This window comes from Myxocyprinus asiaticus, chromosome 9, assembly GCF_019703515.2.
Source record: "Myxocyprinus asiaticus isolate MX2 ecotype Aquarium Trade chromosome 9, UBuf_Myxa_2, whole genome shotgun sequence".
Lineage (NCBI taxonomy): Eukaryota > Metazoa > Chordata > Actinopteri > Cypriniformes > Catostomidae > Myxocyprinus > Myxocyprinus asiaticus.
In genome coordinates this window covers 36,570,240-36,584,562 of record NC_059352.1, presented here as the reverse complement: position 1 = coordinate 36,584,562, position 14,323 = coordinate 36,570,240, and the positions used below count along the sequence as shown (strand labels likewise).

Below are 14,323 nucleotides of genomic sequence, written 5' to 3'. Positions count from 1 at the left end.
CGGGTTATATCCACGACAAATGTCGGAAGAATTCCTGAAAGCCTGGAGGGCTGGTGTCGGAATTGCAGAGTATATCCCCTGCTCAAAGTTGCCAGAACCCAGGGGTCTGACACCGAAGTTCTCCAATAGTTTAGATGTTGCAGAGAAAACGACCGACTGGCAGCCCAAGCACTTCAGGGTTTGTGGCTTCTGCCTTCAGCACATGCGGGGGGATGCTGATGTGGTCCCCCCTGAGGCTCGCGGTGAAATGGGCGACAGCCCTGGGCCTCCTCAACACCCCGAGGATGCTGTGGGGCCTGAGGTTGGGAAGCAGTGTGGTGACGAAATCGCTGCTCTGGTATCGGGTAGCAATGATGAGCTGGAGCTGGCAGCATCCTAAAAGTAGGCTTTTGGGGAAACCGTTACTTAAGTGCAGTCAGACACCAGCCACCGGATAGTACCGTGAAGCACAGGGTATTTCCAACACTAACAATTAATATAAAATAATATACACTCACATATGATAAAAGATGAAAAAATCCATCCAGATAATGGTGTAGAGCACTCTGTCACAGCTTGAGAGGGCGAATCCTCGCTACTCAGCTAAACTGCACTGGACAGCGCGGAGAAGACAACGACCTATCATATAGCGAGAAAGCGAAAGAGGTTGGGCACCGAGCTGCTGCGGTTTATTTCCTTGCAGCTTGGTCTGCGTCATGACATGACTTTGTTGTTATATTTTCACGACCTATCTGGCTGGCACTTTATCCACTAGTGCTTAGCACCGCCTCTGCCGGTCAGGAGGAATGAAACAGAACTGATACTTTATCAGTATCTACTTTGATTTTAAGGAGATTTTAGAAAAACCTTCCACACATATAATAAAATGCTTGACACTGGCGTGCACTTACGTGTTGTAGGTGTAGTACTCTTGTTCAAACTGGTGACAGGAACGTGGAAATGAAACACCTTAAATGAAAAAGAATGAGAAGTCTTGTAGCCTTTAGGAACACTGGGTAACCTACAAAACTGAAGGAAGAATGAGCATACCTGGTTTGGACAAACAAAAGCGATTTACTCCTTCTGACAGATTGTAAATGCCAACATTTTCAGGTGTGCTTCCATCTTGAAAAAATTCCTAAAATGGACAAGCAGATGCTGGCTACAATGTTTTCAACCATCATTGAATATTGACTATATGACTATATGTCATTGTTTTCGGGCCTCACCAGAGTAATGGCATGGGACAGTGAGCAGCGCAGCAAGTATCCAGTTTGTCTGAACTCCATTCCCTGTATGTCTGAGTCCACTACATCAACCTCCACAGACTTATGTTTCCAGCACCACTTCTCCTGGGTGATAGCAACTGTGGTAATAATGAGAGGATCTCAATATTTCTTAAACTGGAAATCAGTCAGCAGCAGGTGAAATCTGAAGCTGGTTTAGAACACCTAGAGGTCTGCTAACTAATTTATTATACTACACAAAAGTTAAACAAAAGTACAATTTGGCAGATGATATCTGAGAACAAATGCTGAGCATGCATTTGTAGCAATTTCACAACTACAATGATACTCATCCCTATTGTTCATTAAAATGGGTCGAAACATGGCTATTCTCTCTTACCTTTGTACTTGCCAGGTAGTAAATTACTGAAAGTGAAGCTGAGGGTTTCAATGCTGCCAGAAAGCTGGAGGTTCTATCTCTCTCCCTGTCTGCTGACAGGCTGAAGGGTGACAGTCAGATCTCCAAATGCCACTGAGAGGACAATTCAATCATTCAGGCAAAAAGGAAAAAAACATTTATCTCTGCATCCCAGCACACTGTTGAGGGGTCATAGACAAATAAGCTTGTCTGAGGTGATAAAAATGAGAAATGTTTGTAAAAAAATCATCGCTTAAAATATGTCAAATTTTTTTTTATCTGTGTCCATGTTAGTTTCACACATTTTTCAAAAACATTTATAGCATTTTTTAAAACATTTTTTAATTTAATGACTTTAAAAATGTCATGTGGTAAATCAACAAGTAAAAAGGTATTTAAATCCTTTTCTTGCAAATGAAATACATGTGTACATGTAATCATTATTTTAACAAAGCTTTAAAACATATTTTTACAAGGTAAAAAGTATTTAGTTTTTTTTGAGTCAAGAATATCAAGAAGTTTTCTAAGGGTTGCTCCATATAACCTGAACAAAATTTGCCTTTTCATGCGTGAAATGTTTAATTATATGACAAAATATTCCGGCTTAAATCAACAGCATTTGTGCCATAATGTTGATTACCACAATAAAAAATATAGCAAAACAAAAGCAAAAATTGAGGTTACAGTGGAAGTGGATGGGCAAATTTTTGAAGGATTTAAAGGCAAAAATGTGAAGCTTATAATTAAAATTTCTAAAATGAATAAAAGCATTTACATTAATTCTTCTGTTAAAACTTGTGTTTTATTTGAGTTGAAAAGTTGTTTAAAGAGTCCTTTTTCAGTTGTTTTAGGGTGTATGCTGTTACGTCATCATGGCAACGACATTGTAAAATTGGATACAACTTTACACAGAAAAGGTTAGTAAGCAATTTTAACACACTAAAATCATGTTGACACACATATAGTTTACATCTTGTGGCTATATTTTTGAAGCAGTGAGTTTTTTAACAATTACGGATTTGCCCCATTCACTTCCATTGTAAGTACTTTAACCCAGATTTATTTTTTATTTTTTTTTAAAGAAAAAGGTGGAACAAGTCCAAATTAATTTTTGTGGTAATCAACATTATGCCACAAATGCTGCTGATATGCTGGACAAAATATTTTCAAATATGGATCATATTTTAAAACAAAATTGTTTCACTGCTTATTTTTTTAAATAAAAAAGAATATTCTGCACTATTAACATTTCTATTCAAGAATTCAACTTTTAAAAGAGACTTTTTTTCTTTTTTTTTCTGTTTCTGGATGGTTTCACCACTTGACATTTTTTACTTGAAGCCCCAGAAAAGGTATCAAAATGACTGATCTCGTAAATGAAAACATGTTCATCATAGAAATGTATTCAAGTAATTGTTTTGTGTGAATTGCATTTTTTATGTATTTTTGAATAATTTGTTAGATCTGAAAAAAAAAAAAAAAAAAAGCATCATGCCACTGAACCTGATAAAGTAATTTCACAGCGAAGGCCAAAAAATAGCTTACCAAGACAGGAAACAAAGCCAGAAACAGATGCTATGAACTGAGTAAAGATAAGGTCAGTGATAGGACGATCCACCAGTGAGATATTGAGAGAGTGCGGCTGCAAAGCAAGCCCAGCCTTTACTTCAATTTTAGGGATGTTCACCTGCCGTACAGTACACAACAGATCTAAATTAATATGTGACTATGATACATTTAAAGTAATGTAACATTACAAAAGAAACTCATCAGTACCTGCACGCAGTAGTCTCCTGGTTTTATTTGGAAGCAGAATGTTCCTTGATTATCACTTTCAAGGTCCAGAAAAACCCCTGATCCTGTTTCGAGTTGGAGAGCACAACCTTATAGCGCCCAAGCTGCTTAACGCCCTCAGGAAGACGGGTGACTGAGATGTGACCACACACACTAAACCTGAGAATGACAAAGTGGGGCACACGTGTAAATAATAGCTTACTGCCAGTGACTGTGCAATTCAACCAGCTGAGAGTTGACAGTTTATTAATCAATTTCAGCAAAAAAGCATTCGGTAATCAGGCGAGCAGACAGCAAAATCACTATGACAGTGTGTTCAAGTACATGACAACAAGCACCATTTTGTTGTTAGTCTCCCTGTATCATCCCAACAGACAATTATGTCTGTGCTTGCCAGGAAAGCATGCAGGTACACTCACCTGAAATCTCACCATGACTAGTATAGTGGTATATTAAGAAATGTATTCACACTTAGGCATGTGAAGCTTTTATAGCAGTAATATCCAGCATTATTGTGGTATTGTAGGCTATTACATTACATTACAAAACTGGTTGAAAGTTAAACAAACTTTATTGTTGTTCTTAAAATTTGTGTTTTAACTTGGAAAATAAGAAACTAAATAAACTGTTAAAGCTGAAGTGTGTAATTTCTGCAGCACTAGCGCCATCAATCGGAATAGAAAATTAACATTGTTTTCAAACAGCCTTCCGAATACGCCCCCCCATCTGCTATCGAACAAACAGATGTCAATGTTGCTGTGTCAGGCTGTATCAAAACAAACCAGAGGAATTTTCATAGCACCACAGAGACACAGTGTTTACAGTTTAAGAAAATGTACCTCTGAATGGTTTTATTATAGTTGCATCTACATATTAAGCTGAGATAGAAGTATTGTAACAACGAAAAATCTACACACCTCTGCTTTAAATAAAAATAAATACACCAATATTTTTTTAAATGAATAAATATTAAATAAATAAATATTTGAAAATAAATATAAAATCAAGGTCACTATGTTTTAAAATATTTTCACACTTCAGACTTTACCATTTTACAAGGGGGATAAAGGGTCGAAAGGTTTCCTTCTTCAGCCATGCTTTTCATCCATGTTGTTTTTTTTGTATACATTCTCAATCCCCATAATATTATAAAATATTTATAAATTTGAATAAAATTGACTATCCATTAATAACCTCGTGCAACCTGCGTACACATGCGTGGACGTTGTATTTTGGATTCGTTATGCGCAATGCATAATTTAAATTCATTTAAACTGACTGTTCAGGAGATGTGACAAAACAACATGGCACCAACCACAGCAGAGTTTGTTTTTGGGAGAAACGCCAACAGGTAAGAAACCTAATTACGTTTCTACATTGAAACCTATTTGAGTCAAAAGTTTAGTCTCTAGTTTCATCTGCTATGACATTTTAAAAATGAGCAAATTATCACGAAATGCCATGCTGCTAAACACAATGTATACTAATGTGTTCTTTAGCACATTTTTTTCCTTAGAAATCCTAAATTTACTGTGCATTTGTAAATGTACTCAATCCTCAATGGTCGGAGGACGCTATTGCATGCCTTCTAGGCTGCTTTGCGTGTACAGACTGGGATGTTTTTGAGGGAGAGCTTGATGAGCAGACTTCAGTTATTACCGATTACATTAAATTCTGTATGGATTTCTTGATACCGGTTAAGACTATCAGAACATACCCAAATTCAAAACCATGGATCAACTCATCGATAAAATATCTTTTCCACAAAAGAAAACTTGCCTTTAGGCAGAAGGACTTTGCTGGTCTAAAAATGATAAATCAGGACATCAAAATGAAATCTTTAAGGCTAAAAAGAAGTATAAAAACAAATTGGAGCAGGACTTTGCAAATATGAACACCAAACAGGCTTTTCAGCGAGTCAGGTCTCTTACTGGACAAGCCGTTAAACAGACTATTTCTGTATTAGATCCCACCACCTTTGCTGTTAATCTTAATAATTTTTATGCCCGTTTTGATACCTCTGATTTTTCAGCAGAGTGTGATAGCCTTTTGGATTCTTTGCCTTCTCGGGAGTTCCTTCTAACTAAGCAGGATGTCTATTTCCAGCTTATTAGGTGTAAACCGAATAAGGCTCCTGGGCCACATGGAATTCCAGGTCAGGTCTTGAAAAACTGCACCCTGGAATAAACCCCCATTCTTCATTCTCTTTTCCTCCGATCACTTCGAACTTCAACAATACCGGTCATATGGAAAACATAAGTTGTTATTCCTGTTCCCAAAAAAACCTCATCCAACACAGTTAAATCACTACAGGCCGGTATCGTTAACCTCTATCTCAATGAAATGCTTTGAGAAAATGGTTCAAAACATTATGCTTCCATATGTTCTACCATTTTTGGACTGTCTACAATTTGCATATAAGCGGAAGAGAGGTACAGAGGATGCAGTGGCTTGTCTCTTGCACTGTCTACTTCAACACCTTTCATTCAATTCAGCGTCATCAGGTAATCAAGAAACTACAGTGTTTGCAAGTTCCATCACCACTAGTATATTGGATTTATAATTTCCTTTCTAATAGACCACAAGTGGTAAAGGTGGCCAATGCATTATCGACCATTATTGTTCTCAACACTGGCGCCCCTCAGGGGTGTGTACTTAGCCCATTTCTTTATATTCTCTATACAAATGACTGTCAGAGTCCAGTTGCTTTAAATATGCAGATGATACTGCCATTCTTGCACTGTTTAATAAGGACAATTATTCTTTTTTGGACTATCAACGCTCTATAGCATATTTTAGTTCATGGTGTAATGATAACTTTCTCCATCTTAATATCTCAAAGACTAAGGAACTGGTTTTTAGTTCTTCCAAAACATTGATCCATCCTTCCAGTATTATCATTTACGGAGAGATGGTTGAAAGGGTGGAGCATTTCAGATATCTTGGCATTACATTGGATAAACATCTCAACTTCAATCAGCACACTCTAGGTATTTACAAGTGCTGTCAACAGAGACTTACAGTTATTCGTAAACTTAAACATCTATCTGTTCAGCCTAGTCGTCTTCTTCTTCTGTATCGAAGTATTATTGAGCCAGTTCTTATGTATGGTTCCATTTGTTTCTTTCATATGTTAACCATTACCAATAAGAACAAACTCTTGAAGATAACTAATTTAGCGAGAAAAATCATTGATATTCCTACCCCTAATTTTTCGGACTGTGTCATTTCACATACGCTCCGGAAGGCACATAAAATTTTAAATGATCCAGACCATCCACTTTATCAGTATTTCATCCTCCTTCCTTCTGGCTGCAGGTATAGACTACCTATGTGCAGAAAGGCCAGCTATGGTAGGAGTTTTGTTCCTATGGCTATACGAGCTTTAAACACATAGGTAATCTGCCATTGTGATGCCATCTTATGCTCTGGCATTCGTTGTATGATATTGTTTTTTTTTTCTTCTATGTTTGTGATTGTTTTGATGGTTAATATGTATGGTGGTGTTGTGTTTATGCTTTCTAAGCACCCACGGTGGAAACAAATTTCCTCTAAAAAAAAAAAAAAAAAAAAAAGAGGACAAATAAATTATCTATCTATCTATTATTAAATTGAGAATCAATGAGTTCATGCAAAAGCTGAAAAGTGTTGCTTTCAGAAGCTTTATATGGAGTTAGGATGAAAATAAGGTGCATTTTGAACTGTTCTGAGACCAGTGCAGACAGACAGCACAATGAAGGTTAAGTCATTCACTAAATAGAGAGCAAAGGAAAAAGGGAGCATCCTATAGCTCTATGCAGCTAAGTGCATTCACTCCTTAAATCCAACCAAAATTTCAGTTTCAGGCTGCAGATGAAGTCTGAACCACTCAACATGTTTGGCAGACATGGGACAATGGTAATCATTGCATAGATTCAGAATATGTAATGAGTAATTTTATTTTAACATGGTTGGCAGTGATTGGATGATGCTGCCCATTACTTTAAATCATAATTAATTATCTGACTTTCTATAACTTGGTATTATTTAAAATTTCACAACTTAGTCCCGCTGTCCACATATGTTGCCATACATTTTTAGGAAAACTATTTGCTCTAGAATTTTTATTTTTTTATCCATGTTTATTAGGTGCTACTTTAAAAATCAAAAAGGGAAAAAAGAAAATGCACACAGCATTCACGCTCAGGTCTCAGGAAGATAATTCACACTTGCCATGAAACGACATTTTGCATTTTATACACACACACACACACAGGCGACAAAAAGTTTGGAATAATGTACAGATTTTGCTCTTATGGAAAGAAATTGGTACTTTTATTCACCAAAGTGGCATTCAACTGATCACAGTGTATAGTCAGGACATTAATAACGTGAAAAATTACTATTACAATTTGAAAAAAAAAAAATTCAGAACTTCTCCTTCAAAGAGTTCTTATCAAAAAATCCTCCACGTGCAGCAATGACAGCTTTGCAGATCCTTGGCATTCTAGCAGTCAGTTTGTCCAAATACTGAGGAGACATTTCACCCCACGCTTCCTGTAGCACTTGCCATAGATGTGGCTGTCTTGTCGGGCACTTCTCACGCACCTTACATTCTAGCTGATCCCACAAAAGCTCAATGGGTTTAAGCTCCATAAACACTCTTTTCCAATTATCTGTTGTCCAATGTCTGTGTTTCTTTGCCCACTCTAACCTTTTCCTTTTGTTTTTCCTGTTTCAAAAGTGGCTTTTTCTTTGCAGTTCTTCCCATAAGGCCTGCACCCCTGAGTCTTCTCTTTACTCTTGTCCATGAAACTGGTGTTGAGTGGGTAGAATTCAATGACGCTGTCAGCTGAGGACATGTGAGGCATCTATTTCTCAAACTAGAGACTCTGATATACTTATCCTCTTGTTTAGTTGTACATCTGGGCCTTCCACATCTCCTTCTGTCCTTGTTAGAGCCAGTTGTCCTTTGTCTTTGAAGACTGTGTAGTACACCTTTGTATGAAATCTTCCGTTTTGTGTTTTTGTTTTGTTTTTTTGGCAATTTCAAGCATTGTATAGACTTCATTCCTCAAAACAATGATTGACTGATGAGTTTCTAGAGGAAACTGTTTCTTTTTTGCCATTTTTGACCTAATATTGACCTTGAAGGAAACATTTTCTGATAATTTACTCACCCTCAGGCCATCCAAGATGTATCTGAGATTCTTTCTTCATCAAAACAGAATTTAAGATTTTTAGGATTTCATTTCAGGCCTCCTCCTTTAAACAATGCAAGTGAATATCCTCCATTTTTTGACGGTCCAAAATGCATATTTAGGGTGCATCAAAATAAACCACACACCTCCAGTCGACAAATAAAGTTCTTCTGAACCCAAATAATTGATTAATTTTAGAAACAAAACAATGCTTATATACTTTTAACTACAAATGTTCGCTTCCGTACATCTCTGTGACACGCGCTCATGAGAGGGATGACGTAAGCTCGTTGGTAAGGTCACGTGTCACTTGGAGGAGGAGGCAGAAAGAGCGTCATTGTTTACAAGAGGAGCAGCGCTGTACAAAAGTTTATTTGTCTTTGCTGTAGATTTGTATTTGTATAAATGTATTGTTCAAAATGGTCATTTGGTGTATGTATCCTGGATGCTTCAACCTTCAGAAACCCCAAAGAAAATGCACAAAGGGAAAAATATTAACTTTTCATCGATTGCAAATACATGATCATGAGCAACTGAAGCTCTGGCTTATCGCGCTGAACCTGGATACCAGTACACCCCTACAATCTCTCAAATATTGGAGGGTGTGCAGTGAACATTTTACCCCTGAGGATTTCAGACCATCGAAAGAATCAAAGGGTCGATATCTGAACTCATCGGCTGTGTCCATGCTGTTTTTCCAGCGAACTCAGGTATGTGTGAAAACTTTGTCATTGTCACACCTCCCTCAGCACTCCGCTCCTCATCACCCGATTTCGAATTCACCGCACCTGCACTCAATTCACTCGCTTATCACTGCCTGCATAAATAACTCACCTTCAGCCACTTCACTGTCAAGTCTCACACAAAGGACACTTGGTTTCACTAATTACAACTTGTGTGGCTTGAACTCCTGAAAGTCATATAGCCTATATATTTCTGCTAAAGAAAAAGCACAAGTAGATAATGCAACGGCATTGCTCCAAAATAAAAGATGGTTATTCACTGCAGTAATGTTTTTTTATTATTATTTGGAAATTATTTTTTATTTTATATTGTTTTGAAATTGTTTTGGACTATTTTGGTTTGTGAATGGTGCTTGGTCTGTGCAAGTTTCTCTTGTAAACAATGACGTGCTTCCTGCCGCCTCCTCCTCCACGTGACGCGTGACCTTACCAACAAGCTTACGTAATCCCTGAGCGTGCATCACAGAGATGTATGAAAGCGAACATTTAACGAACCAAATAGCTTTCAGCAGTGTTTGATATAATGGCAAGTGATTTTCTAGTATCAAATTAGCAATTTAGCATGATTACTCAAGGATAAGGTGTTAGAGTGATGGCTGCTGGAAATGGGGCCTGTCTAGATTTGATAAAAAAAAAAATGACTTTTTTCCAAATAGTGATGGTGCTGTTTTTTACATCAGTATTGTCCTGACTATATTTTGTGATCAGTTGAATGCCACTTTGTTGAATTAGAATACCAATGTCCTTCCGAAACAACATTATTCCAAGCTTTTGTCCGTGTGTGTGTGTGTGTGTGTGTGTGTGTCTGTCTGTCTGTCTCTCTGGAAAAAATTAAGAGACCACTGCAAAATTATCAGTTTCTCTGGATTTACTATTTGTAGGTATGTGTTTGAGTAAAATGAACATTTTTGTTTTATTCTATAAAGTACTGACAACATTTCTCCCAAATTCAAAATAGAAATATTGTCATTTAGAGCATTTATTTGCAGAAAATGACAACTGGACAAAATAGATGCAGTGTTTTCAGACCTCGAATAATGCAAAGAAAACAAGTTAATATTCATTTTTAAACAACACAATACTAATGTTTTAACTTAGGAAGAGTTCAGAAATCAATATTTGGTGGAATAACCCTGATTTTCAAACACAGCTTTCATGCATGCTCTCTACCAGTCTCACATTGCTGTTGGGTGACTTTATGCCACTCCGGTGGTCCTTCATCCACACCTTGATTTACCTGGCTATGTGGCATGGAGCATTGTCCTGCTGAAAAAACCAATCCAGAGAATAGCATAGGAGTCCTGAGAATAGCATAGGATTTACAGATAATTGGAAGAGGTTTTTGGGGTAGAACCGACCTGCTAAAGAGAGATGGACTCCCTCCCGCCAGGAAAGGTGCCGCTCTCCTCTCTAGTAATTTGGCTCATAGTCTTAATAGTGATAGTATTTGACTAACTGGGGCACAGGTCAGGAAGCAGACAAACTGGTTAATCTGAACATCTGCTAGCTGCCTTGAGATGACACACATAAACAACAACACATAGAGACTGTATCACCTAGATATCATAGATATCAATAGACTGTGTCTGTTCCCCAAACTACCAAACACAAACTCCTTACTAAATCATTTAGAAAAAATTTTATTAAGGTCAAACTTGAAAAAAAATAAATAAATAAAAAAAAGAAAAATAAAATAAAATAAAATGTAAGCTAACATATAAAGGTAAGGCTTTTAAACATTAGATCTCTTTCTAACAAAACACTAATTGTAAATGAAATTATTACAGATCATAGTTTGGATGTGCTCTGTTTGACTGAAAACTGGCTTAAACCGGATGAATATATTAGTTTAAATGAATCTACTCCCTCAGGTTATTGTTATAAACAAAAGCCTCTTCTGAAGGGTAGAGGAGGAGGTGTTGCTACAATTTACAGTGAAGTTTTTAGTGTTACTCAGAGGACAGGCTATAAGTTTAAGTCTTTTAAAAGTAATAATGCTTAATATGACACCGTCAGATATAAAAAAAAAAAACTTTTGCCCTTGCTACAGTATATAGACCACCCGGGCCGTACTCAGATCTCCTTGTTGAATTTGCACATTTCTATCAGATCTAGTAGTTAATGTAGATAGAGCTTTAATTGTTGGTGACTTCAACATTCACATATATAATGAAAATGAAATATTGGGATTAGCATTTATAGATATTCTCAACTCTCTTGGAGTCAGACAAAATGTGACAGGACCAACTCATTGCCATAATCATACACTAGATTTAATTCTGTCATATGGATTTGATGTTGATAATATAGAAATTCTGCCGCAGAGCGATGACATCTCAGATCATTACCTCATCTCGTTTGCTGCGATCAGCTAATCTTCAACAATCTACACCATGCTATCATTCAGGTAGAACAATTCTTTCGACCACTAAAGAGAGCTTCACTAATAATCTTCCAGAATCGTCTCACATACCCAGTGTGGCATGGGGGGCATGGTCATGTGTTGGTCTGCGGGAGAGGGAGAGCGTTAAGGCTTGTCACCTGGCTCATAATTGTCTCTAACACCTGTCTCTCATTATAGTGATGGCGGAGGGAGACTTAAAAGGCACGCCAGAGCATCAGAGGAGAGAGAGAGAGTGACCAGCGAGTTAAAACACAGAGAGTGAGTGAGTTACGGGCAGCTGCCCGACACCTGTGTGTATTTGTCTTTTTTGGTTCAGTTTTATTATTAAAATATTATTTATATCATCAAGCCGGTTCTCGCCGCCTCCTTTGCATTGAATATGTTACACCCAGTAAGCCAAAAAGTGTAAAAGAACTTGGTGTAATAACAGAAAATATAAATACAGTCTTCTCTAGCTCTCTTGATAGTGTCACCACCCTTCGATTAAAGAAAATTCAAGAAAAAAAGCCCCGCACCATGGTACAATGCTCACACTCATGTTCTCAAGAGAGCAGCTCGGAAAATGGATGTAATGCATGTGGAGGCTTCACGCTATTCTCCGCGGCATCCACGCACAACTCATCACGTGCCCCACCGAGAGCAAGAACCACTAGGGGTGTGACGATACACTTAGCTCACGAGACGATACACGATACTGGGTAACGCTCTCAACAAGCCACGTGATAAGATGCGTAGATTGACTGTCTCAGACGCGGAGGCAACGGAGATTCGTTCTCCACCACCCGAATTGAGGTGCGTCACTATGCCACCACGAGGACTTAGAGAGCTTTGGGAATTGGGCATTCCAAATTGAAAAAAAAAAAAAAAAAAATGCCAAAAAACTGAAGATTTCATACAAAGGAGTACACTACAGTCTTCAAAGACAAAGGACAACTGGCTCTAACAAGGACAGAAAGTGATGTGGAAGGTCCGGATACAAATAAACAAGAGGATAAGTACATCAGTCTCTCTAGTTTGAGAAACAGACACCTCACATGTCCTCAGCTGACAGCTTCATTGAATTCTACCCACACAACACCAGTTTCATGTACAACAGTATTGAGAAGACTCAGGGGTGCAGGCCTTATGGGAAGAATTGAAAAGAAAAAGCCACTTTTGAAACAGAAAAGCAAAAAGAAGATGTTAGAGTGGGCATAGAAACAGACATTGGACAACATTGGACAAAAGAATGTTATGGATCTTAACCCCATTAAGCTTCTGTGGGATCAGCTAGACTGTAAGGTACGTGAGAAGTGCCCGAAAAGACAGCCACATCTATGGCAAGTGCTACAGGAAGCGTGGGGTGAAATTAGGTCTGTCACGATAATTACATTATCGACTTATCGTACGACATATGGACATGACCTCGATAATTTTTGCTGACTTCAATATTGCCCATTGTGTTTACATGCATGTTTGTTTACATAAGAATGAATGTCACCAACATTTTAGCCAGTCGCGTTTCTTCTGTCCTCTCGTCTACTTTCTGTGTCAGAGGCGGGGCTCAGGCAGCTCCTCCACACACACAAAGAGTGGACAGCGACAGGTGAAGATTATGTGTTACTCGAGGCTAATAGGTGTTTTTCCCCGAAGACTGCATAATTCCAGCCAGAAATTTTGGAAGAATAAGTCCAAATGGACTTGGTTTCAAAGCTGCATTCCAGAGCTCCGGTGTGGGAACATTTTGGCTTTAAGCCGAATGAGAGAGGAGAGCCCATTAACGTGAACGAGCCGGTATGTCAACTTTGTTTAAAAACAATGACAACGAAAAGTGGCAATACAACTCAGGGCTCGACATTAAAGCTTGTCCGACAAGTGGATTTTTGCAAGGGCAAGTCAAAGAGAATTTTACTTGCCCGACCGGACATGTTGCCTGATTGAAGCCTTAATAATGATAAAACAAATACCATGATTATTTGTGATTTAGCATATGCCTGTATCACTTATTTAAAAAAACAAAAAACATATCCTGTTGTTGAAAATAATCTAGTGTCTAAAATTCTGCAAGGGATTCTGAGTATTGTCTTTGTATTAATTCCAGAATCTGCACGAATACAGGAAATCTGCTTTTGCGCATCCTTCTCCGTCTCTCGTGCGGCAGCGCTTGTTGAATTTGGTGTAAGCGCGCGGTGGATGCATTTTTTCTGACATGTGAATGTCATTGTACTGCGCCTGTGTTAAGAGAGCAAAGAGATAAAACTATTACAACTGGCAACAAAGCTGTCAACATTGCAAGCGTGTAACGTCGGAGCGATCCAGGTTTGCAGCCTCCGTCATGAATCATAATACAACACCTTTGACAAGAACTGCAGAAACAGTAAAAATGCTTTTTGTACTACTACCTGCTGCAGGATGAAGAGAAACATTTAAACACCCGTTACATCTCTCTGACCTATACAGGTATTCTCTCCCATGTGAATCAGTCAATTTTAATATGTAACAATATACAAACATAAAAATAAAATGGTAATATAAACACTATAATATTAACAATATACATCAATTGAATATATATTATCTGTCTTTAAAATACATGGGTC

The 14,323-nt window shown here is 37.8% G+C and overlaps 1 pseudogene; it reads right to left on the bottom strand.

The window, feature by feature from the left end:
- Positions 1–14,323, bottom strand: part of LOC127445680 (nodal modulator 1-like) — a 63,201-nt pseudogene that overhangs the window by 33,725 nt on the left and 15,153 nt on the right.